At 56.6% G+C, this 22,170-nt stretch overlaps 1 protein-coding gene across 5 annotated transcripts in view; it reads left to right on the top strand.

Moving 5' to 3' along the window:
- PPFIA4 (PPFI scaffold protein A4) overlaps positions 1–22,170 on the top strand; it is a 143,412-nt gene that overhangs the window by 235 nt on the left and 121,007 nt on the right. The window lies entirely within an intron of this gene.

Genomic DNA, 22,170 nt, shown 5'->3' with positions numbered 1-22,170 from the left:
GTGCTGCTCTGGAGGGGGGGTCTCTGAGCCGGGGGAGGGCGCTGCCTGGGGGGTGCACGCTGCGCTGGGGGGCGCTGAGCTGGGGCCCCCCTCTCATGGCAGGGCGCTTTGGAGGGGTCTGGGGGGTGCTGCTCTGGAGGTTTCTGGGTCTTTTTGTCTGGGTGGGTGCACTGCCGGGGGAGGGGCTATGAACCGGGTGGACCTTTGTATTGAGGGATGCCTGGCCCCAGGATGCCCTTTCTCTTGGGGGTTTTATTGGGGTACACTGCTCCCGGAGGGCCCTTTCCCTCTGGGGGGCACACTGCCTAGGGGGTGCTGCGTGGGGCTGCCCTGTTACTCCTGCCCTGCCCAGATCCTTGGGGAAGGCAGCTCCTCTGCTGTGTGAGCACTGTTGTCTGGGTCTCCAGCTGGCCCTGAATTTCCCTGCCAATTTCAGTGGGGTTTTCCACCTGATTTTCCCGGTTCGGAGTGAAGGCCAGTTCTCTCCCATGTGTGACAGGCCTCCAGAGGCAAACAGGGATCCAGGCTGGTGGCACAGTCATTAGGATGACACTGACTAGACTGCACGGTGCTGGTGAAGGCACACAAGAAGACAAGAATAGAAAGGAAAAAATGATCCTCCACTCTCTTCCCAGATGGTGTTACATACAGTGTGAACTGGTTTCAGACAGCGCTCTGACTTGGCACTTTGATTTTGGGTGCTTTGTCCCTCAGGCATCGGGATGCTGTCGTGTCGGCATTTGTTGGAAATAAAACCGAGAACTGATGTCATCTGAGCAGGAGCTCAGGCTTTGCCAGGCTGCATCAGATCCAGCTTTTCCAAGAGTGCTTGGGGCTAGTCTGGCTTGTCCGCTGTCCCACACCAGACGCTTCCCAGGAAGGTGTAAGAATTCCATGGTAGTGAGGAGTGACCTGCCCCCAAAGTCCTCAGTGTCCCATAGTGACGGTGAGGCTAGGAAACAGGCGGATTTACTGTGGCTGCCTGCCTCAACTCCTAAAACGGGTCTCTTGAGGACAAAGGCAGCTGGCAAAGTCTGTGCCAAAAGCTTGATTCGGGTTGTGGTTTGTGCAGTGCGGGCTGGAATGACTGTCAGATGCGCCCAGTGGTGGTGAAGGTTTCACTGTGACAGGGTTATAGGAACACTCTGTGTCAGTTGGATTCGGTGCCATTAGTGCTTTTTGGGGCTAGTTTATCAAGGTTTGGATGGGCGTTGGCTGAAATTTGCTAAGGGTTCATATGCATGGGCTCCTCAGTTGGTTTGTGTCCTGTGAATGTACTAAGCCCAGGACATCTTTAGTGAAGACCATCCCAGTTGCCCCACTTATCAGATGGGAGAAATCGAAGGGGTGGAGATGTGAGTATCAAGGTTGCTGGGCCTCTGAGTCTGCCCAGACTCAACAGGGGCTCTAAGGTGGCACCAAAGACCACAGGAGAGACCTGTAAGGTTTTCATGACTGATGTGGGATCTGGTCACCCACACGGGTGTTACTAGAGCTTGTCGAGCAGATGAATTTCAGAGAGTCGAGTTCAGGCTGGACAGCAGCTCTTGCAGTTCTGCTAAGGGAACCAGCAAACTTCTCGGCCCCCCTCTCTGGGCCTTCTGAGGGGAGTTAGGTGGCAACTTCTGCTCTGGACTTTGTCCCTCTCCGTGGGACTGCCATCCCCCACAGCCTGCTGCCTGGCAGGGAAGGGGGGCTGAGAAATCAAGAGACATGATATGAATGTTTAAATATGATTTTAAAGAAATCACTGACCAGTTGGTCCACAATCCGTGGCCCCCAGCCTGAGAAATGGGGGTGTCGCATGGGGTGGTCCGACAACCACGTGCTTGGCAGGCGGGTGGGCTCAAGTGGCTTTACCCTCCATGTCAGACGAAGCCTGTGGCTGCCATATCTCCTTGTCCATGGAGTAGCCCCTGACCTGAGCTGCTCTGGGCCTGTGCTGGTAGCATTGCCCAGCCAGGTTTCAGTGCTAGTCCGGCTAAGCTGGGTTTTTCCTCTGTGATCTGACTGAAGGTGGCTGAACTTGTCTCGCTTTGCTTGTTCCTGACAGCCAAGCTGTTTTCCCAGGGATCACGCTGAGCAGGCTCAGCAAGGGTCCCCAGAAAGTGTCTGCCCTTGGGCCTCTATCTGCTGTGGGGGCGGGGGTGGCTTGGTGTGTCCGCTCTCAGGCTTTGTCTTTCAGCAGTCTGGGTTTCTATGAACCTCCTTGCATGTTCAGGACCTTCAGGGGGTAGCCGAGTTAGTCTGTTACAGAAAAAAACAGCAAGCAGATGGTCCGGTCGCACTTTATAGACTAACAAAACATGTAGATGGCATCATGAGCTTTTGTGGGGCACTCCAATCATCTGAAGAAGTGGGCTGTGCCCACGAAGCTCATGATCCCATCGACATGTTTTGTTAGTCTATAAAGTACTACCAGACCATTTGCTTGCTGTTTTTTTTTGTTTTTTATAATCCTCCTGGCAGGCCCAGCACTCTGGAGGTGCGTGGAGTAGAGATTTGCTTGCCAGAATCCAGCAGAAGAGGTGGGAATTTCGGGAGGAGAGGAATAGAGACAGCCCTGGAGCCTGCTTTAAAGGCCACTTAACCCAGGTGCAGGGGTAAGATTTGGTGGCAGGGAGGACGTGGAGACGTTGACGTGGGAACTGAAGCTAACAGGGATGGGGTGGAAAGATGCGCTTAAAAAAAGTATAATGAACAAAAGTCTGGCACCACTGTCGTTATCTGGCACCTTTTCCTGCAGTAAAGTCCCAGTTTAACCTTCTCCAAGGAAGAAATATTAGATTCACCCCCAACGGAAGCCTGAACTCTTGTCTTCTAAAATAAAAGGTGTTTTCTGCTTGGGAATATCTGATCTTCTCTCCCCTGCCATCTCCTTAGGTGACTTGCAAACATGGATTGGGAAATCTCTGAGCCATTAACTCAGGGGCAGTGAGAGGAACTCTTAGTGGACCTTTTCTTCCGAGTGTGAGCGCGAAATGTGTTAACAGAGTGGGCTGGGGGCTGCTGCTCATGCAGGCTCATGCTGAAATGCCTAGCAGCGTGGGTTAAATCTGGCGTCGTTATTTTGGTGCAAGCTGTGTGGGTATTTGTGGAATAAACAGCGACAGCAAATTTAGGCCTTCTCTGAACGCCGAAAATGAACAAAACCTGGTTTAAAATCTAGTCTGAGGCCACAGGCCCAACCCGTGTCGGGACTCTCTAATTTGGCGTAACTCATGCCTGTGCGGCTATACACAGTCGTAACTACATGGGTTTTCATTCACGCTTGCTATTTCAGTGCAATGTTGTGTGTAAACCAGTTCAGTTTGTCCACCCAGCCACACCCCTATCTTGCTGACCAATCCAGAGTGTTTATGGTGATGGGGGACGTAGCACCTCATGATCCGCATCCTAGGTCTAGAGAACATGACCTATGAAGAAAGACTGAGGCTGTGTCTACATTGGCGCGATCTTGTGCCAAAGTGGCCGCTTTTGCGCAAAAACATGCTGCCTGTCTACACTGGCGGGGAGTTCTTGTGCAAGAACACTGACGTTCTAATGTGTGCAATCAGTGCTTCTTGCACAAGAACTATGATGCTCCCACTCAGGAATAAGCCCTTTTGCACAACTGTTCTTGCGCAAGAGGCCAGTGTAGACAGGCAACATGAATTTCTTGCGCAAGAAAGCCCGATGGTTAAAATGGCCATCAGAGCTTTCTTGCGCAAGAGAGCATCTACACTGGCATGGATGCTCTTGCGCAAAAGCACATCTCTTGCGCAAAGGCACATGCCAGTGTAGATGCTGTCTTGCGCAAATACTTTAACACAAGCACTCTTGCGTTAAAGAGTATTTGCGCAAGATCATGCCAATGTAGACGTAGCCTAAAAGAATCGGGCTTGTTTAGTTTGGAAAAGAGAAGACTGAGAGGGGACATGATAGTGGTCTTCAGGTATTTAAAAGGGTGTCACCAGGGGGAGAGAGAAAAATTGTTCTCCTTGGCCTCTGAGAATAGGACAAGAAGCAATGGGCTTAAATTGCAGCAAGGGAAATTTAGATTGGACATCAGGAAAAAGTTCCTAACTGTCAGGGTGGTGAAACAGTGGAATAAATTGCCCAGGGAGGTTGTGGAGTCTCCATCTCTGGAGATATTTATGAGCAGGTTAGACAGACATCTGTCAGGGATGGTCTAGTCTGTGCTTGGTCCTGCCGTGAGGGCAGGGGACTGGACTCGATGACCTCTTGAGGTCCCTTCCAGTTCTTGTGTTCTATGATTCACCTACGTCTAGATTGGCATGATTTTCCGCAAATGCTTTTAACGGAAAAGTTTTCTGTTAAAAGCATTTGCGGAAAAGAGCGTCTAGATTGGCACGGATGCTTTTCCGCAAAAGTATCCATGGCCAATCTAGACGTGCTTTTGCGCAAAACAAATCTGAGCTGTCTACACTGGCTCTTTTGCACAAAAGGACTTTTGCCCGAACGGGAGCAGCACAGTATTTCCTCAAGAAGCACTGATTTCTTACATGAGATCGTCAGTGTTCTTGCAGAAATTCAGGCGGCCAGTGTAGACAGCTGGCAAGCTTTTTCGCAAAAGCTTTTATGGAAAAACTTGCCAGTCTAGACACAGCCTTACTGTATAGCCCAGGGAGGCCGGGCGGTGCTGTTATGAATCCTGCTGCGCACCGACCAGCTCCAGCAGGGGGCGCTTTGAGCAGCATGTGTAACTGGATGGGCCCAAGTCAGACATGCTCCACGTGGACCAGTCGGACACGTCTGGGACTGTGCGAGAGTGGAGCTGGCTCGTGTGTGCTCCCGTTGGCAGGTCATGGGGTGCTGCCAAAGCACGGAGCTGACTGGCAGCGATGCTAGGCCAGAGGTGCTGTGTAAAGCTGGTTGGGAAGTGGCTTTCCCATGCGTGACGTGTAGCGGCTGCCCCCGGATGAGTGCCAGTTCAGGGTAGGAAACGTCAAACAGTACACCCAGCTCGCTGGGGGAGGAGATCATGTGGCCTGAGCACGTAACTGCCTGTGTCTAATGTCCTGACCTGCTGGGATCCTGTGCGTCTGCTCCCCATGCGTGAAAGGGGCTGACGTCTTGGCAGCTCTGTAAAAGAAGCCGACCTCCGCTCCAAGGCGCCGCCAGCCAGCCTGCTCCTGGCCTGAGGGAGATCTCTGCTTTCCTCCTCTGATCTGCTGAGGCCTGTTGAATCCCCGGGATTTGTGTGTGTCTAACACGCCAGAGATGCTCTCCCTCAAAGAGGAGGACTCTTTGTGCCAAGGGGGACAGGCCTGGGCACCAGATGCTTCGAGCCCTAGCTCCTGCTTTAAGCCCCCTCTGCCCCATCAGCGAGTCTTGGCAGCCAGTGGCTTTTCCTGTCCGCAGGTTGCTGGTAGGATCCCATCTGCTGCATGGGCAAGGAACCAGGTTCCTACCTGTTCGTTAGTTTTCTGCGTCGTGGAACAGCGCCCCCTGGCTGTGGCTCGTCCTTCGGAAATCAGGGAAAGGGCTTGGAGCATCGCTGGGGAGAGCCCCGTGCTGATGCCACATTTTGTAGCCACAAAAATGAGCCGTGGGCATCTGCAGGGCTCTGCTGTGGGGACGGGGTGGAGCGAGAGCTCCCCTGAGTTGCCACGCCAGGCACTATTCCGAAAGTTCCTGTTGCCATAATGCCCATCAGCCCTGGGTACGGACCAGGCCCTGTACAGATGCAAGTCAAAGCTTTCCCCTGCTCCAAAGAGCTGGCGAGCTAAGTAATCCCTCAGTCCTCTCTTTAACCCAGGACTCGGCATCTGTAAGAACTCAGGCTACGTCTACACTCCGAGTTTTCTTGGCAAAAAATATGCTAATGCAGGACTCATCACAACCCATACAAATCTGATTTGCATATTTTCTGCTGATCCGTTTTTGCGCTAGGGGTTTTTGCGCAAAAACAAGTAATGGGGCTGTTTTCTTTTTGCGCAAAAGCCCCTTATGCCCCAGTCTTGCAGAAAAAGGGGGTTTTGCACACAAAAAAAAAACCACACTGCTTGTTTTTGCGCAAAAACGGATCGGCAGAAAACATGCAAATGAGATCATGGCTCATGCAAATGAGTCCCTCATTAGCATATTTTTTGCCGAGAAAACTCGTCGTGTAGACATAGTCACGGTGTTTAGTGCGTCCTGCTGCATCTCTTCCCCAGCAAAGCATCCGCACTTGGATTTTCTGCGCTGTGGCCGGTTGAGCTGCCTGCTGATTCAGGTCTCAGAGGGAACAACTTGCGTGTCCTGAGCTGTGCTAAGTCAGTGGTTCTCAGCCAGGGGTTTGCGTACCCCTGGGGGGATGCAGAGGTCTTCCAAAGCTACAGCAGCTCCTTGGGATTTGCAGCAGGCCGCGTGAAAGGTGCGAGCGAAGCCGCTAGGAAACTCGAGTCTGTCCTGATAGAGCCTTGTCCTTACATTTCAGTATTAACAATATTTGTTCCAGTTGATTTGTTTTATAATTCTATAGCAAAAAAGAGAAAGTAGCAATTTTTCAGTGAGGGCAGGCTGCGACGCTCTTGTGTGTTTGTGTCTGATTTTGTAAGCAAGTAGCTTTTCCGAGAGGTTTAACTTGGGCTATCTAGACGAATCGGACTCTTGTGAGGGGTACAGTGGCCTGGAGAGGTTGCAGAAAGCCAATGGAGAGGGGTAAATCCCTTCAACACATCTAGTGGCATGGATCCCACTCCCTCTGTGCCCCTGCCTGATGTGGGGCACTCCTAGCATGGTCCTAGTTCAGCCCCACATCCCTCTCTGCCTGGGTGAGGGATCCCCTGGAGGGGTCCCTGTGCAATAGAGAGGTGGGATCTGGCAGCCTGGCTGTGGGGCACTGTGGGGGCATGAGGCTTCAGGAAAGCATCAGTGCTTGGGGAGCTCGTCCTTCAGTGGGGAGAGCAACTAGCCCCTCCACGTCCCAAAGAGTGAACCTCGCAGGGCCTGCAACTTCCGTTAGCAAGGAGGGAGGGATGCACAGGGTATCGCTCACCCCCTTCCAGCTCCAATGCGCGTTGCAAGAGCTGCATCCGTGCGCCTCTTCCCCTCCAGTCCTAGCGCTGTCGAATGCAAAGGGTGTGGCTGGGGGCGCTTGGCTCGTCACCCTCCCTTCACCTCGCTGCTGCAGTTGGGCCCCTCCCTGCCTTCTTCCTGGGGCATCTGCCTTTATGCCTCTTGCAACGGCTCCTGTGCTCTCTTCCCGCCCCTGCACGCGCTGCTGGGTGTGGGCGTGCGCCTTGCAGGGTGAGGTAGCCGTGGCGATGCTGAATATCTTGGCGCCTTGCTGGATTTTGATACCCCCCCCTCAGCGTGCGAGGCTGTGAAGTCGGATTTGGGACCATCTCCAGGGAGCTGCCTCCGCTGCTTCCCCGCGCTCGGCCCCTGCGGGGAGGGGAGGCGCGAAGCGTTCGAGTCACGCGGCCGTGTCTTCCTCTGCTCTCCGGCTGTGGTGCCGCTCGAACGCCTGCCCCCGAGCTTCCCACGGTTGCCACCAGGGGTCCGTTGCATGGCTGGGAGGCCAGTGGGGAGCGGCCGCCGGCGTCCTGCCTGCCGTGGGGTGAATAGCAATGGGGTTGGCTCTTTGTGGCGAGGCGGGAGGGGGCAGAGGAAATAGCTAGTGGGGATGAGGCCTGGGCGGCACTTGGAGGCTGAATTCAGCCCCGTGCTGGGGTGCACGCTTCCTGGAGCTGCCCGGGTGCTGCAGCTTGAGGCAGTCCACCTCCCCTTCCCTGGATGCCGTCCCTGCAGTGCAGTTCTTGGCTCTGTGCCCAGGGCACGTCCGTGACGTTCCCTGCCCCCTACGAGGGTGGCCTAGCAGCCAGTCGGGCTCCTCTCCTGCCACGGCCGAGCATGGTGCAGCCAAGTGGCAGCTGCTAGCTGCCTGCCTTGGAATTTCGTTAGCTGGGGGGAGCTTACAACACGGCAGCGGGACAGCTGCAGCACGCCGGTGCAGGGTCTCGGGGCTCCATTTCCCGGGGAGGCGGTAGTTACGGCAACGGCAAAATTCTTCTTCTCTGTATTGGGGCGGCAGGTGGACCATGAGGGGAGCCAGTTTAAAAACTAGCTCCCTGCCAGTGAGGGGTGGCAGCAGCCCCTGTCCACGGCGAGCCTGGGCCTGTCAGGGACGGAGGCTGCTTCGTGGCAGCCTCCCCTGCCCCTGCTCCATGCTTCTGATAGAAGCGGCAGAATGGGGAGGGGTGCAGGCAGCACTGCGGAGCCCGTGCTGGGGGGCAACCGGCTATTAAGCCAGCTTCCTCCAGCCCCTGGTCCTGCCTGGCTCCCCCACCCCGTTGCCTCTGAGGGGGGCAGGCAGGTTTGTGGAGCTGGCACGTGCAGAGAGCCAGCTCCTCGTGCATATCGGCTCCCACCTGCCCCCCTCACCTTCCCCGCTGCTGCCCCTCTATCAGAGGCAGTAGCACGGGGGGTGAGAGAGGCAGGCAGCTCCGTGGGATCCGGTGCTTGTGGGGAGCTAGTTCAAAAGCTGGCTCCCACCCCCCTTACTTCCTCTGGTACAGAGACAGCAAGGCGGGGAGTGTGTGTAGTAGGATCAGGATTAACGAGTAAGCCCAGACGGATCAGTTAATCATGTAGTCGTCTGCACCCCGGCATCCCCCGTTGGTTGTGGATCGCCGTTCCTGGCCAACCAATGGGCGCAGCGGGAAGTGGTGTCCCGGACCTCGCTACTTCCCACTGCTCCCATTGGCTGCACGTGGCAATCTGTGGCCAATGAGCTGCGATTGCCCAATACCCGGGGAGGCGCATGTAAATATAGCGGCCAGGGTGAGTCTCTGGCAGGCTGCTGCTTTTTTCCTGCCCGGCCTTGGTGTAAGCCATGTACACGAGGAGCGGAGACGGTAAATGAACAGCTCCTCCAACCTCTCGCGTGTATCACACCTGCAGTCTTGGCTCTGAGCTCACCTCTGCCCCGCCTGCACCTGTTGAATGAGGGTTTGCCTGTGGGAGGTTTGGAAGCTGCATACTGGAAGTGTCTAGCATGTGATACTAGCTGGGCAGGTCCACCGTGCGGGATGCCATTGTAGTCTGAGCCCTTCACGCCATAGGAAGTAAGTCACGTGCTAGCCTGGCTGGAGGTCTGTGGACTGGCTGGCGGTGGGTACCTGGATGTCCGGTCTCGATGGGAGGGGAATAGGGACGGGGCACTGAGGGTTCCAGTTGGCATATGGAGGGGGGATGGGTAGATCAGCATATGGAGGATGCGTGGGAGGACGTTGTTCCTGCACCGTGCATGGAGACCTGGATGTGGTACGTTCTGGGCTCTTGGCCATAGCTGCTCGTTGGGGTGACAGCGGGCGGGGTGTCTGGCGTGTGACAAGTGCCCGTGACCGGAGGATGCTCTCTGGGCCGGGTATGGTGGGGAGTCCCTCGAGGCTCCATGTGATGGCTGGCGTCAGTGTCTCCGGACAATGGTAAAAGCTAGGAATGAAGATGCCAGACCTGTGCGATTGTGCCTGGGCTCGGTTACCTGAGAGGTTGTATGGCCCAGGAGGGTATCTGGCAGTGTCTGCTCATTTCCATGGTGATAAATTCGCAGGGGGTTAAAATTGGGTTGTTCATCTGAACGTGAAGAGTGAGTCGCAGCCCTAGCGGGCTTACTGTGGGAAGGTGCCCAGCATGGGGGGGAGGGAGCCTAGGCTCATCGGTGCTGGCAACACACAGCCAAACACTGACCAACGTGATCTTGGGGCCATGGGGATGAAGGGAATTCCTGGGCACATCTTCACCTGTCAGCCTTTAACAAAGCGCTGCTGGCAGAGACGCTAGGTCAGGTTCTTAGCATGCTGGGACCCGGGAGCCGCTCTCCTGGGAGGGCAAAGGCCAAGACCGATGGCTGGGCTTTGAAGCGAGCCATGCTCAGACTGGATACAAGGGCAGCGTGGGACAAACCGTTAGCGCAAGTGACCACGGATTCTCCACGCCTCGGGCGCCTGGCACTGAGATGGGACGAATCCCCAAAGCTCTGTTCTCGCTCAGCCGCGATGTACAGCTTGAGGCAGGAATCAAAGGGGGGGGGGGGAGGAGTCTTTGTTATGCCAGTGGCCGGACAAGATGGTCCTAATGTCTCTTCTGGCCTTAATTTAGAGCTGTCCAATGTCGGCAGAGAGACGGGCTTGCCTGAAATAATGAACCTGTGTCCCCTCCCTGGCCTCTTCTGGGGTTCGTTGGCCTTGGTGGAGCGTAGCGGCCTGGGGACTGTGAAAGCCTGCCTAGGTACAGGGCTCTCATCCTGCCGGCTTTGGGTCACAGTGCTGCTGCGGAGAGGAGTGGGAAACCTGTCTGAGTGTTTCCTTGGGTGACGGTTTGCATCCAACTCCTGCCGGCTGCTCTCTGGAATGCTAACGAGCTCGGCCACCAAAAATAGCTCTGGTGGAGGAAGTGCGTGTGACGGGGAAGGTGAGGCTAACGGCGATAATTGTACCATGCAATTTCTCTCCTTGACGCTACAGCATGAGCTGACAACTGTGTAACCCTTTGCTTTTATCTCACTTTGCTGCTTGTCTGCCCCTTGTTACCATAGTATCTGAGTGGCTGCGGCCTTGACTGTATTTATTCTCCCAGCACATTGTGTGGTAGGGCTGTGGTATTAGTTCCCCACCTGTAAAGCGGAGATGAGCCACAGAAAGTAAGTGACTCGCCCAAGGTCACATGGGAAGTCAGTGGCAGAGCAGACTGGGTCTCAAATCCTGGACAAGCACCCTAGCCACTAGGCTATCCTTTCGCCTGGCAGGGCACAGACTAGCACGGCTCTAGGCCTTATTCACTCTACTCTGAGCACCCCTGAAGCGGATGTTGTCCTGCATTGGTTTGGATAAGGCTTCCTTTAAAAGGTTGGACTGGAGGCCCGAATTTCCTTGGTGGTACCCGTAGCTTAGTAGCAAGGCTGAGACGGTTTCCCCCAGTCTCTCCTGCGGCCCCCTCGCAAGTCTCTGGCTGCTTCCCCCAACCGTGCTCAAATACTTCTTGCTGCTACTCGGTACCTCAGACCCTTCTCACCTGTCCCAGCCTTCCCTGCTGTGGGGCCAGCCCCTCTCCTTGGCCTAGCTGTCAGTGTTCCTCCCCTGGGTGGACATGGCACAGGCTTACTGCTGCGCTTTGGACACCTTCCCCATTGCTGCTACCCCCAGGGGCTGTCTCAGCTAGCTCCTTGCTCTCCAGGAGCGCCCACCCCCCGGCCTCCCTGTGCGGCTCGCCCTCCGGCTTGGGCACGTGGCGCGTTCGTCCCAGCAGTGTTTAACTGTCGGCGCTGGGATGGCTCCTGCCTGGTCTCTGGGGTGGCTCTGCCCAACCATTTCCTGCTGCCTCTCTCCTTATTTGCACGGCAGTGGGACTAGACTAAGCGCCACAGGCAGCCTCCGATGGCTCCCCCTCCTGTCCCTGGAGGGCTCCCCAGCCAGCTCTTCCTGCCAGGGTCCTGCCCCACCTGGCCCCTCAGAGACCTCTTGGACTACACTGTCACCCCCTGCCAGCTCCCTTGGCCTGGCTTGTCCCAAGTGGGGGTCTGCCTGGGGGTCAGGACCTCTGTGACTGGCTCCCTAAAGGGCACTGAGTGGCCTGTTTGACCCCGTTCGCCTTGGGGCCCGGCGTGGGACCCCTCCGAGGATATCGTAGGGGAGAGGTTAGTGAAACCCTCCGCTCCTCCAGAGCCTCTGTGCTTTGGATGGACGCTGGGCCCTCCTTCAGGGAGGCGGGCGAGGGGAGAGCGTCTGGCAGCCAGCCCTGAGGAGCTGTGTGGTCCCCTGTCAGCAGGTGCTGGGTGTGTGGAGAGGGTGGATTTGCTAGCTGCAGTTTCTGGCTGGCAACGAGTCCTAGCGTGGACAGAGGAGAGGGCTGAGAGAGTGGGGTGGAGAGCAAGGGGGCTATGGCTCCCTGGGACCCCATCCATGCTAGGGCTATGTCTACACTGGCGGGTTGTTGCACCCGAAGTATGCAAATGCGTGGAATATCGCCGAGCCTCATTTGCATACCTAATGAGCTGCCATTTTTGCGGAAGAGGCTCTTGAGCTAGAAGGAGCTGTCTACACGGCCCCTTCTTGCGCAAGAAAACCCCTCTTGCGTAATGCCGCTATTCCTGAAAATAATCGGCGCTCCTTCTGGCGCACGAGCCTCTGCGGTAAAAATGGCAGCTCATTAGGTATGCAAATGAGGCTCGGTGATAGTCCATGCTTAGCCTCATTCGCATAGCTCTGGCGCAGCATTGCGCCGGTGTCAACATAGCCTAGGTGTCAAAGGGCACGTCTGAGCCGCCGCTCGGGATTGTGCGGAGCGCTCCTCCTGCCTGAGGGACGGACTGCAGGGCCGCATGGGGACCTGCCTGCCTCTTCGCCTGCCTCGGCTGAGGGGGACGTCCTGTGCGCCCCCGGAAGCTGCCCGTTCAGCCGAGCCGTGCCTAGCCAGGTCCCGTGGCCAGGCCGTGGCTCTGGGCGCCACGGTGACTTGTTTCCCGGTGCACGTTGGAAGGTGCGAAGCCAGCGCCGTGGGTTGTGAAGAGCCCTGCCACTGTGCAGCTGCGGCTCTAGTCTCCGGGCGTCTGCCTGCCTTATCTCCATTGCACGCGCGAGGGTCTGTACACAATAATGCTGGTGTTGTCAGATCCGGAGCGAGCTGGGCTGAGCCTTGGGCGTACTCCGTGTGGGTGAGCGACGAGGCAGCCCCCACGGCTGTCTGCCTCTGGCACGGAGCTGATGGGAGGGGAGGGAGGGAGTGTCAGCATGTTTCTGAAATCCCTTCAGGTCTCCCGGCTGAGAATTGTAGCTTGTGAGCATCTGGGGAAGCCATGGGGGGGAGCCCAGCTGGCAGTGGGGGATCTAAGCCGCTTCTGCATGTAGACGGGTTTTGCAGTGCGGGTGGGGCAGAGGGGCAGCAGATTCAGAAAAACGGGGGTTTGCTGGCAGGATGCTGGAAATGGGGAGTGGGCGTTGGACTGGGGTTAGTGACGTCCGTGTCAGTGAGTTGTGTGTGGGGAAGGGGCTGGAACAGGGGTGGTCTGTCTGCGAGAACTCGCCCCTCCGGTGTGGGAGGGCCAGGCCCGATGTCCCCACATCAGCAGGGCTCTGGCAGACCGAGCTCTGAGGCTCCCTGCCTCTGCAAGTCAGGCCACAGGGAGGGACCGTGGCTGGAGGTTAGGCTCAGTTCTTCCCTGGACAGTGACCAGATGCCTCCTGGGGATCTTGTGTCCAGTCCTGGGGCTTTCCAACTTCCAGCCCGACACTTGTGTTCCTCGGATTCTGTGAGTGTCAAAGGAAGCCTCCAAGTACGAGCCGACCCTCCCAGTGCTACTTGTAATTGCCTGACGGAGCCCGTGGCAGGGGGAGTCGGGGATGGCTGTTAGCGGAAGAGCAGGACCGCTGCCGCCGATGCTGGGGCGATGGGGTCCCTACCCGTTGGCTGAGATGGCAGGGCGGGGCATGGTGAGGCAGAAGCTATTCTGAGTTGGCCTCCGCAGGCAGAGCGACGGGCAGCAGGGACTAGGGCGATGCCTCCGGAGAGCTGGCCTCCAAGGGCGTTTTAGCTGGGGAGAGCTGTGGACTCTGGAGTACTGGCCAGAGGATCTGCCCGGGGCTCGGCAGATCCCAGCCAGGCTGCAGAAGGCACTGAATTGATTGGGCTCTGTGAAACGGACTGGAAACGGAGCGGAACTAAAAGCCAGCGCTGCCTTGGATGGCGCTGAAAGCTCAGACTCGCGCGTCTCTCGGAAAAGAGCAGGGGTCTCCTTTGAACCTCGGCAGTGGCGCATTTTCAAGTGGTCGCCTTTCCTCTCGCCGAGGGGCAGCGCTGCTCTTCAAATCTCGGTGCCTAAAAATAGGGAAACGATGCCAAATCGCAGCATTCCCGGTAGCTGCTCTCACCGCCCCCCTCCTCCTCTGCCGCGCGCTGGCTGGCTGCAAGTGCGTGTTCAAGGGAAACCGCATGACGCGCCAGGAAGAAGCAACGTTCCACTTGCCAGCCAACCACTTGCGCTGGGAAGCAATGAAGCCGGAGTCGCACCGGCACCCTTAACTCTGCCCCGTGCACTGTGCGTTACCCTGCAGCCTTTAACGGTAGGGTCCCAACTTCCCAACTGACGATGGGAGTTTTCCCTGCAGCCTTGGACGCTCTGTGTCTCACAGTCGTCTGCATGCCAGACAGGCTCCGAGGCGGCCAGTGAGAGGACAGGCACGCTGTGCTTTCATCGGCTGCATCTCTAGTGCACAGGGGCTTCCTGTATGTTGCAGTGCGGCTCTGGTTGCTGCTTCTCTGATGAAGCCACTGTATGGTCCCACTCTCTGGTAGCTGCCTCCCTTCCCCTACTACAGTGGAGGGTCCCGGGTCTCCCTCCCTTGGCATCAGGGAGTTGGTGCTTGTAGTCCAACCCTGTGGCGCTCCTCATCCCCAGCCAGCTTCTGCACCCCCTCTCTGCTCCTTCACCCTGCCTCCCACGCCACCCTCCCACCCCCAGCCCGCTCCTGCACCCTCCCAGATCCACCAGCCCCCCCCTCCCTGTGACGCAGTGGGGGGCTGTCTGCTCTGTGACCCGGGGTCCCCCTGCGCTGGGATGGGAGATTCTCACTGACTCTCCCAAATGTGGATTAACCCGGACACCCCGGCTCAGCCTCCCAGGGAGAGACAAAGGGGGGGGGGGGCTGGAAGTTGGGCAGTTTCTGTCTGGAATCATGGAGGAGACAGCCTAGGGAAAGGGGCTGGGATTTAGGGGCCCAGTCTCCCCCATCTCAAGGGGGGCTGAGGCATCGTAGGCCTGCCCTGGAACCAGATGACATCTGTGCTGTGCTGTATCCTGGAGAAGCAATAAACTCCCTCTGTTCTACCAGCTGGTGGAGTCTGTTTGTGCCACTATGGGGGTGCAGGAGGTGGGGGAACCCCGACGTGCCGTTACCCCCCTCCCCCGACTCTAAGCAAGGCCCGGCCTTTGGGCAAGGCGAGCGAGGCGGTTGCCTTGTGTCCGGCGCATTCAGGGCCCCGCGGTGCCCAGCTCCCAGCCCCACCCGCCCGGCCACTCACTCGCTGCCCTGACTGGGGGCTGTGTGGCTCGGCCAACCACAGCGCTGCCTTGGGCCCCATGAACTCTTTAGCCGGGCCTGACCCTAAGCCCACTTTCCGGCAGCTCCTTCCCACACACTGAGCCCCTCGGTTTTGGCCACACCCCACAGCCTAGGGGGCCCACAAAGTCTGCTAGCCCAGGCTCCACTAGGCTGTGCTGTGTGAGGGGAGCGCAGGAATCAGCCACCACATGAGGGAGGGGCTTTTTGTTTGGTTTTGGGGGCTTTTTTTTGCTTCTCACTTTTGTGGCCCCCGGCTGATTTTTTTTTTCCTGTGGCCCCCTGACCCAAAAAAGGTTTCCTACCCCTGCTCTACTGGATCTCCAGTTCGCCTCCAGGCCTTGATGCCTTCATAGCCAGCAAGTAATGCCTGTTGCTCGGCATGGCAGTAGGGAGGGGATGCTTGCTCCAGAAATCTAAGTTAAATTCCTTTTGATGGCAAGCAGGTGTTTTCCAGGAGGGTGGATCTAAGAGCGGCCAGACGGGGTCAGACCAAAGATCCATCTAGCCCGGTGTCCTGTCTGCCCACAGTGGCCAATGCCAGATGCTCCAGTAGGAGTGAACAGAACAGGAAATCAAGTGATTCCTTTCCTGTCATCCCTTTCCAGCCTCTGACAGAGGCTAGGGACACCATTCCTACCTATCCTGGCTAATAGCCATTGATGGACCTCACCGCCATGAGTTTACCTAGTTCTTTTTTGAATCTTGTTAAAGTCCTGAGCTTCACAACATCCTGTGGCAAAGAGTTCCACAGGTTGGCAGTGTGAAGAAAAACTTCCTATTGTTTGTGTTAAACCTGCTACCTACAGCAGCAGCTTCTAAGCGTTTGTGAATGAAGCGTTTGTGTCACGTGGCTGCAGATGAACACGGACATTTCTTCAGTTGTCTTCTGTCCTAGTGGAAGTATGACGGACTGGGCCGTGTCTGGGCACAGCTGAGGATGTCTGCTCAGAGTGAATTGCTCAACTTCGGGGCTCTTTACAGCCCCCAGACTGGTGAACTTCCCAAACAAGCCACAAACCAGTCCACAGAGCACTTCAGCTGCCTGCCTGAAGCCTCACGAGCAAAACCCCTCCGACACCCCAGCAATATCCGTGCCCCAGATGTCCCCGGACCTCATACACAGGCAGGGGGGTCTTAGCACCCAATCCCACCTACCCCGAACAAGTTCTGTCTGGTTCCAAGAAACCAGCCACAGATCCCTGGTCAATTTACCCTCTGGATCTTACCCACAAATCACGCTGAGCCAGTCCTTTAGCATCTAACATCCAAAGGTTTATTATTACAATAAAGAAAAGCATGAGAGTGAGGTTGCTAAGGAATCATACGTTACATGCATCGAATCTCCCAGGTCTCGATGCAGGCTGTAGCAGAGATGTTACAGCTGCTGGCTTAAAAGTCCTTGTTGCGCATCCTAGATCAGGATGGGTCCACAGTTCTTCCTGGCTCTTCGATCCCTGCGCTGCTGCCTCTGGGATGAAATGCTGAGCTGAGAACCAAGATGGAGTCCACCACATGGACCTTTATCCCTCCTTCCTGCTCTCTTCTTGGCTTCAGCATGTCACCTGGCCAGCGACCTATCCCTGTGTTCCCTGCTGGCAGCTCTCAGGTGTCACCCCTCATTCTTTAGGTGTGTCCTTGGCCCATTGAGTGCCATTGTCCCACAGGGCCCCGCTAATTAGCACGTCCATAGGCCGGGCTCTGCCCAATGCTCAACCACATGCAGGGAAATATTCAGTGTCCACACAGATTACAGATCCCTAACTACACACACAGACATTATACAAGCACATGACTAGCGTACATAGGATTAGCAGACAGTGAGCTTCTATTCAACACCTCACATATACCATTTTATACCATTTTTGGGGCCAACACCCCCACCTGTGGGTGCAGTCGTGATCTGGCTGCTTCCCTCAAATTCAGTAACGTGACAGGCAGTCCTCTGCCCTGATCACAAGACCCTTGGCCAAATTTTCCTTCTAAGCTTTTCCATGCGGATGTGGAATGAACTTTCAATGTGCACTGAGGCCTGGGGTTTCTGTGAGTGCTCAGTGGATAAGAGGCTGGGTGCTACAGGGGATCGCTCCAAAGGGGCTCGCGACAGAGGTGAGCTGTTAGCCCCGGCTTTGCTTTGCAGGTTGGCACTGCCTGCAGGAGGAATGTGAGTGGCTAATGGGCTGACACCCAGGGAAGCAGAGCAAGGCTCTCTTTGCAAGTGGGGGGAAGAGGAGGGTCCAAGGTGACTGTCCCAAGTTCCTGAGAACGATCGCTGTGGACTCTCCCAAGCTGCTTGCAGTTTGCCCTGGAGTGTCATAGCCAGCGTGCCCTGTAAGCAGTGTGTAGTCCCTGTGTGCCCATGCAGCCGCTCAGGAGAGAATCCGATACCACCCAGTTGATTAGCAGAGCACCCACAGCTATTTTTTTCTATTGGTGGTGCACATCCGCACATACCATGGTGCATGTAAAATTTATTTCGCACATGGAAAAAATTCACACGTGCATGGAAAAGATTAGCGGGAACACTGGTCACAGCAGAGCTTCGGGGTGGTTTCTAATGCATCGCCTGGCGTTATGAATAATGCGGTGGCTTCAGTTACGCCTTCCCTGGTCTAACGCGGTGCCTGCACCTCAGTCTTTGAGCCTCCTTCAGGATCTTGAACTGCCCATGCCTGATTCAGTTTGCAGCAGCTGGTGGGGGTGGAGGGAAGCTGGAGTCCTGGCAAGCGGGAAGGGGACAGTTGCGGTTCCTACTGTCCGCAGAAGCGTGGGCGGCAGGCTGGGCATGTGGGATCAGCGTGTGAGCTGGATGCTAAAATGATCAGCAGTGAAACAATTGCCAATGTCGGTGCTAAAGTGTGTATCCTCTCTCGCCTCCCGGAGCCGAATGGGACCGTTCACGCCTCTGGGAGCCGTCTCCAGCCAGCTGCGCGTGTGCTGCCTGTAGTTTGTATTGAAAGGCTTCTCCTGCAGCCCGCGTCCTAGAACTCTCCTTAGTAGAAGCTTCCATTCTGAGAAGCTGGATCGTGTGTCAAATTCCAGGCAGAAGGGGTAAACACTGTGCACTTCGCTTCTCAAAAACACACGGCTGATTTGACTGGCCAGTAGAACGCTGTTCCACCCAAGGCCGCCCCTAAAAGGTTTTGTGCCCTGTGCAGCCCCTCCATGGGGGGCACTCGGAGCTGTGGGGGGCAGGAGCAGGGCAGCAGGGGGCAGGTCTGCCGCTGGTGGAGTCACTGGTAGTGGTGGAAAGTGGTTAGATCTAGTCCTCACCCGCACCGTTCCCCTGGCTCCCAGCCACACGGCTTGGGGGGAGGGGTGGGACCGTCCCCATCGTTCATCACCAGTGGGAAATGGAGGCAGGCAGGGGTCAGGTTGCTCTGCTTCCCACTGGCAACGCTGAGTGCAGGGGTGGGCCCAGCACCAGGCCCCCCACACGCTCCCCACAGCAGATGGAGCAGCAGGAAGTGGAGTCACACAGCAGCCTGCTCCGCTCTGCTGCCACCTCCCAGCCAGATTGCTCCCCCAAACCCTGTGTCGCTCGGGGGGCCGGAGCAGAGTGGGCCCGGGCTGGGGCGCTCTGCTTCCGGTCGCTGCCGTGAAGCGGAGCGACCCGGCCGGGTGGTGGCGGTGGAGTGGAGCAGGAACGGCCCGATGGGCGTGGAGAGCTGGCATCTGCTCCTGGCCCTGCTACCTCTGGCAACGTCACATTCCTCAGAAGTCCCTTTATGGCTGCTCGTTCCCTCTGTCACTGTCCATCAGCTTCTGGCCTGGGATAACTTGACCTGGCACCAGCTGACTGGGATCTCCTCCCTGCCGGAGCAGCCTGCCGGCATCCCTGGCCGGCGGTGGGAAGTGACAGCGCAGAAATGCTCCTGCCTGGGTGTCGGGGCGGTTGGGGTCGTACAGGGTGTTTCTCTCGGCCCGCCGGGCTGAGTTCCTTAGATGAGCAAGAGGCGACACTGGCCTCGCTCCCTGGCCTCCAGCAGAGCATGGAGGCCCGCAGGTCAGGGCAATAGCACCTGTATTCCCTGTGATCTCTACAGGCTTCTTGGCCATCACTTCTCCTGGGCAGAGACCCACGTCTCCTTTCCCTCCTGCCTGGGGTGCTGCAGAGTCCCTTGATCTCCCAAGCAAGTCAGACGGCCCTTTGCTTTCTCTCCGGCCGCTCTGCTCAGCGTGCTGCCAGCAGCGCTACGTCACCGCACGGCTCTTTCCAAGCGAACCTGTGCTCTTAATGCAGAAACTTACTAAAAGCCGCGAGACGGCCGACAGGCAAGCCACAAAGCTCTCCACGGCATGCCTGCCGCCCCCCACGCCCGTTCCTGTCCAGCACGCGTTCTGCAGAGTCCTTTAATTCCTTGACCTCACGCCTCGTCTCCCCCGGAGGGGTCCCATGCTCTCCTGGCCCACAGTAACACGCGTTCTTGGAACGTAAGAGCGGCCAGGGCCGGGCGCTTCGAAGGGGGTGAATAGAACAGGGCAACTGGCGTGATCCATCCCGTCATCCAGCTTCCGGCTGTCAGAAGTTCGAGGCACTTGGCGCATGGGGTTATATCCCTGAGCATCTTGACTAATAGCATGATCGTCATGAACCTACCTAATTCATTTCTGAGCATAGAGTAGGGAGGGTGGCCGAGGCTCTGTTGTCAGAGGCTGGAATGGGCGACACGGGAGGGACTGCTTGATGATTCCCTGTTGTGTTCCCTCCCTCTGGGCCACCTGGCACTGGCCACTGTGGGCAGACAGGACACTGGGCTGGTGGGACCTTTGGTGACCCAGTCCGGCCGCGCTTATGTACATGAGGCCTGCACAACATGCCCAGCAATGAGTTTTCCCCGGCTAAGCATGTGCTGTGTGAAGTTCTTCCGTAAGTTTGTTTAAAACTTACTGCCTGTTCATTTCATTGGGTAACCCCTGATTTTTGTGTTACCCTCCCTGGGCCCTCTCTCTGCACCATCCCGGGTATTACAGGCCTGGACCCTATCCCCGCCTCGGCACCACTTTTCCAAGCTGAGTTGTCCCAGTGTGTTGCATTGTTGCTCAGATGGAGAGCTGTTCAAGACCCCAATTCTCGTTGCCCTTCTCTGTACCTTTTCCAGTTTTATTGTTAATATATGGTTTGCAATGGGGTGACCTGAACTGCACACGGTATTCAAGATCCGGGTGGGCCGTGGATTTCTGTAGCGGTTATGACCGTTTTCTGTCTTTCCTAATCCTAGAATCCCAGGGCTGGCAGAGACCTTGGAGTCACCGAGTCCAGCCCCCTGCCCAAAGCAGGACCATGTTCTGTTTGGTTCCTAACGTCCTGTTCGGTTTTTTGGGCTGCTCATGGAGCAGACGCCTTCAGAGAACTGTCCACGAGGACTCCAAGATCTCTTGAGTGTGAACAGCTCAGTTAGACCCCGGCATAGAATGACTTTCTCCAATGTGTGCTACTTAGCAACGTTGAATTTCATCTGCCACTTTGTCACCCACTCAGTTTAGTGGGGCTCTTGCAGTCAGCTTCGGACTTAAATATCTTGTGTAATTTTGTATAATCAGCAAATTCTGCTCCCCTCCTTTTCCAGGCCACTTATGAATGTTCCACGGACCCTTATTGTACCAAAAGCAGATGGTGTCACGCTACCCTGATTTCCTCCTCTGTGTAGCTAAGGGAAATACAGTAGATCGAATTATATTTGGGCTTCATAAAAGTATTTGAGACTAATTCAGCACCTCCTAGACCGGGCCTGGGAAAAATACAGCCCATGGGCCAGATCCGGCCCACCAACCAACCAGATCCTGTAGGGAGCCCCGGGCAGGCTCCCTGGTTGCCTCGCCCCACCTGCACGCTGCTCAGAAACGTGGCTGCGGGGCGGTTTTTCTTTAAAAACTGAGAGCCCGGGGGGCAGGGAAAAACTTTAGGAGTTGCTCCCACCCCCAATACGATCTCATTGGCCAGCTTCTGGCCAGAAACCAGCCAATGGGAACTGCCTGTTTCAATAACAGGCAGCCACCAGAGCACATGGCTGCAGCCTGTGTGGGGGCGGGGCAGGCAGGGAGGCTGATTCAGGAACAGCTGCTGGTTGGTAAGTCTCCTGGCAGAGCCTGCCTCTGGCATCCCAGCCCCTCCCTTCCCCAACCCTCTGCCCCTCACGCCACATACCCAAAACCCTTCCCAGATCTGGCACCCCAATCTCCTGCCCCCCTCCTGTACCCAAACCCCCTCCCAGATCTGGCACCCCAATCTCCTGCCCTATCTCACAACCCAATCTCCTGCACCCCACGAAATGATCTGCTCTTAGCAGGCAGGGCAGGAGGACTCTGGGACCAGCTGGAAGGCTTTTGGCAGCCAAGAGGTGACCTTGCCCGGGCGGGGATATTTCCTGATGCTGTTGCCATTTTGGCTGCCAATTCCCCTTCTGAAGCCTACACCTCTTTGGGGCAAGTGGTCTCCCCTTTCCCGAGTTAGCTTCCTCCCCGGTTTCCTCTGGCCGGTATGAACTTGCCTTCTGTGCACTGCTCAGTACATATCTGGCCAGGCGTGGTGCTTTGGCAGGAAGAGCTGTGGGAACTGGAGTCCCCGAGCTGGCCTGGCCTTGTACTGAGGGCAGAGTGAGTGCTGGCGGCCACAAACGTCTTCCCCCTCCTGTCGCTGCTGCTCAGATGCTCGCTGCTCTGTTGCCAGGGGACTCCAGCTGTCTCGGCTGAGAAACCCTTCGATGACATTGACACGGTAAATTCTTTGTGCCTCTGAATAAATGCTCCTTGGGAGGCAGCAGGGCTTCCTGCTCCCAGCATGGAAACTGACTGACCGCTCCTTCAGTAGCGGTTCCCCTGGGGGGGGGCATAGATTGTAAGGGACGCTCTCTCATTGAGGGGCACAGCCCGGTGGAGTCCACAGGCGTGGAATTGTGCTCGCGAGTTTCCCGGCTGCTGGTCTTCGTGATTGTGAAGCAAAGCCCTTAAACAGGCAGGAATATCTTCCGGAATCGGCACACGGCTTGAAACGACACCTCTGAGAGGTGTGAATACCCCCGTTAGCTCACGGGGTGTTGACTCAGAAACCTAATGATGGCACTGTACACATCAACATTGTTCACCACCAGGGGCGGCCCTAGATTAGCTGCTATCAACTGGCACC

This window comes from Pelodiscus sinensis, chromosome 27 (assembly GCF_049634645.1).
Source record: "Pelodiscus sinensis isolate JC-2024 chromosome 27, ASM4963464v1, whole genome shotgun sequence".
Classification (NCBI taxonomy): Eukaryota; Metazoa; Chordata; order Testudines; family Trionychidae; genus Pelodiscus; species Pelodiscus sinensis.
Note: the sequence above shows the minus strand (reverse complement) of the source record. Positions and strands in the feature narration are given on the sequence as shown.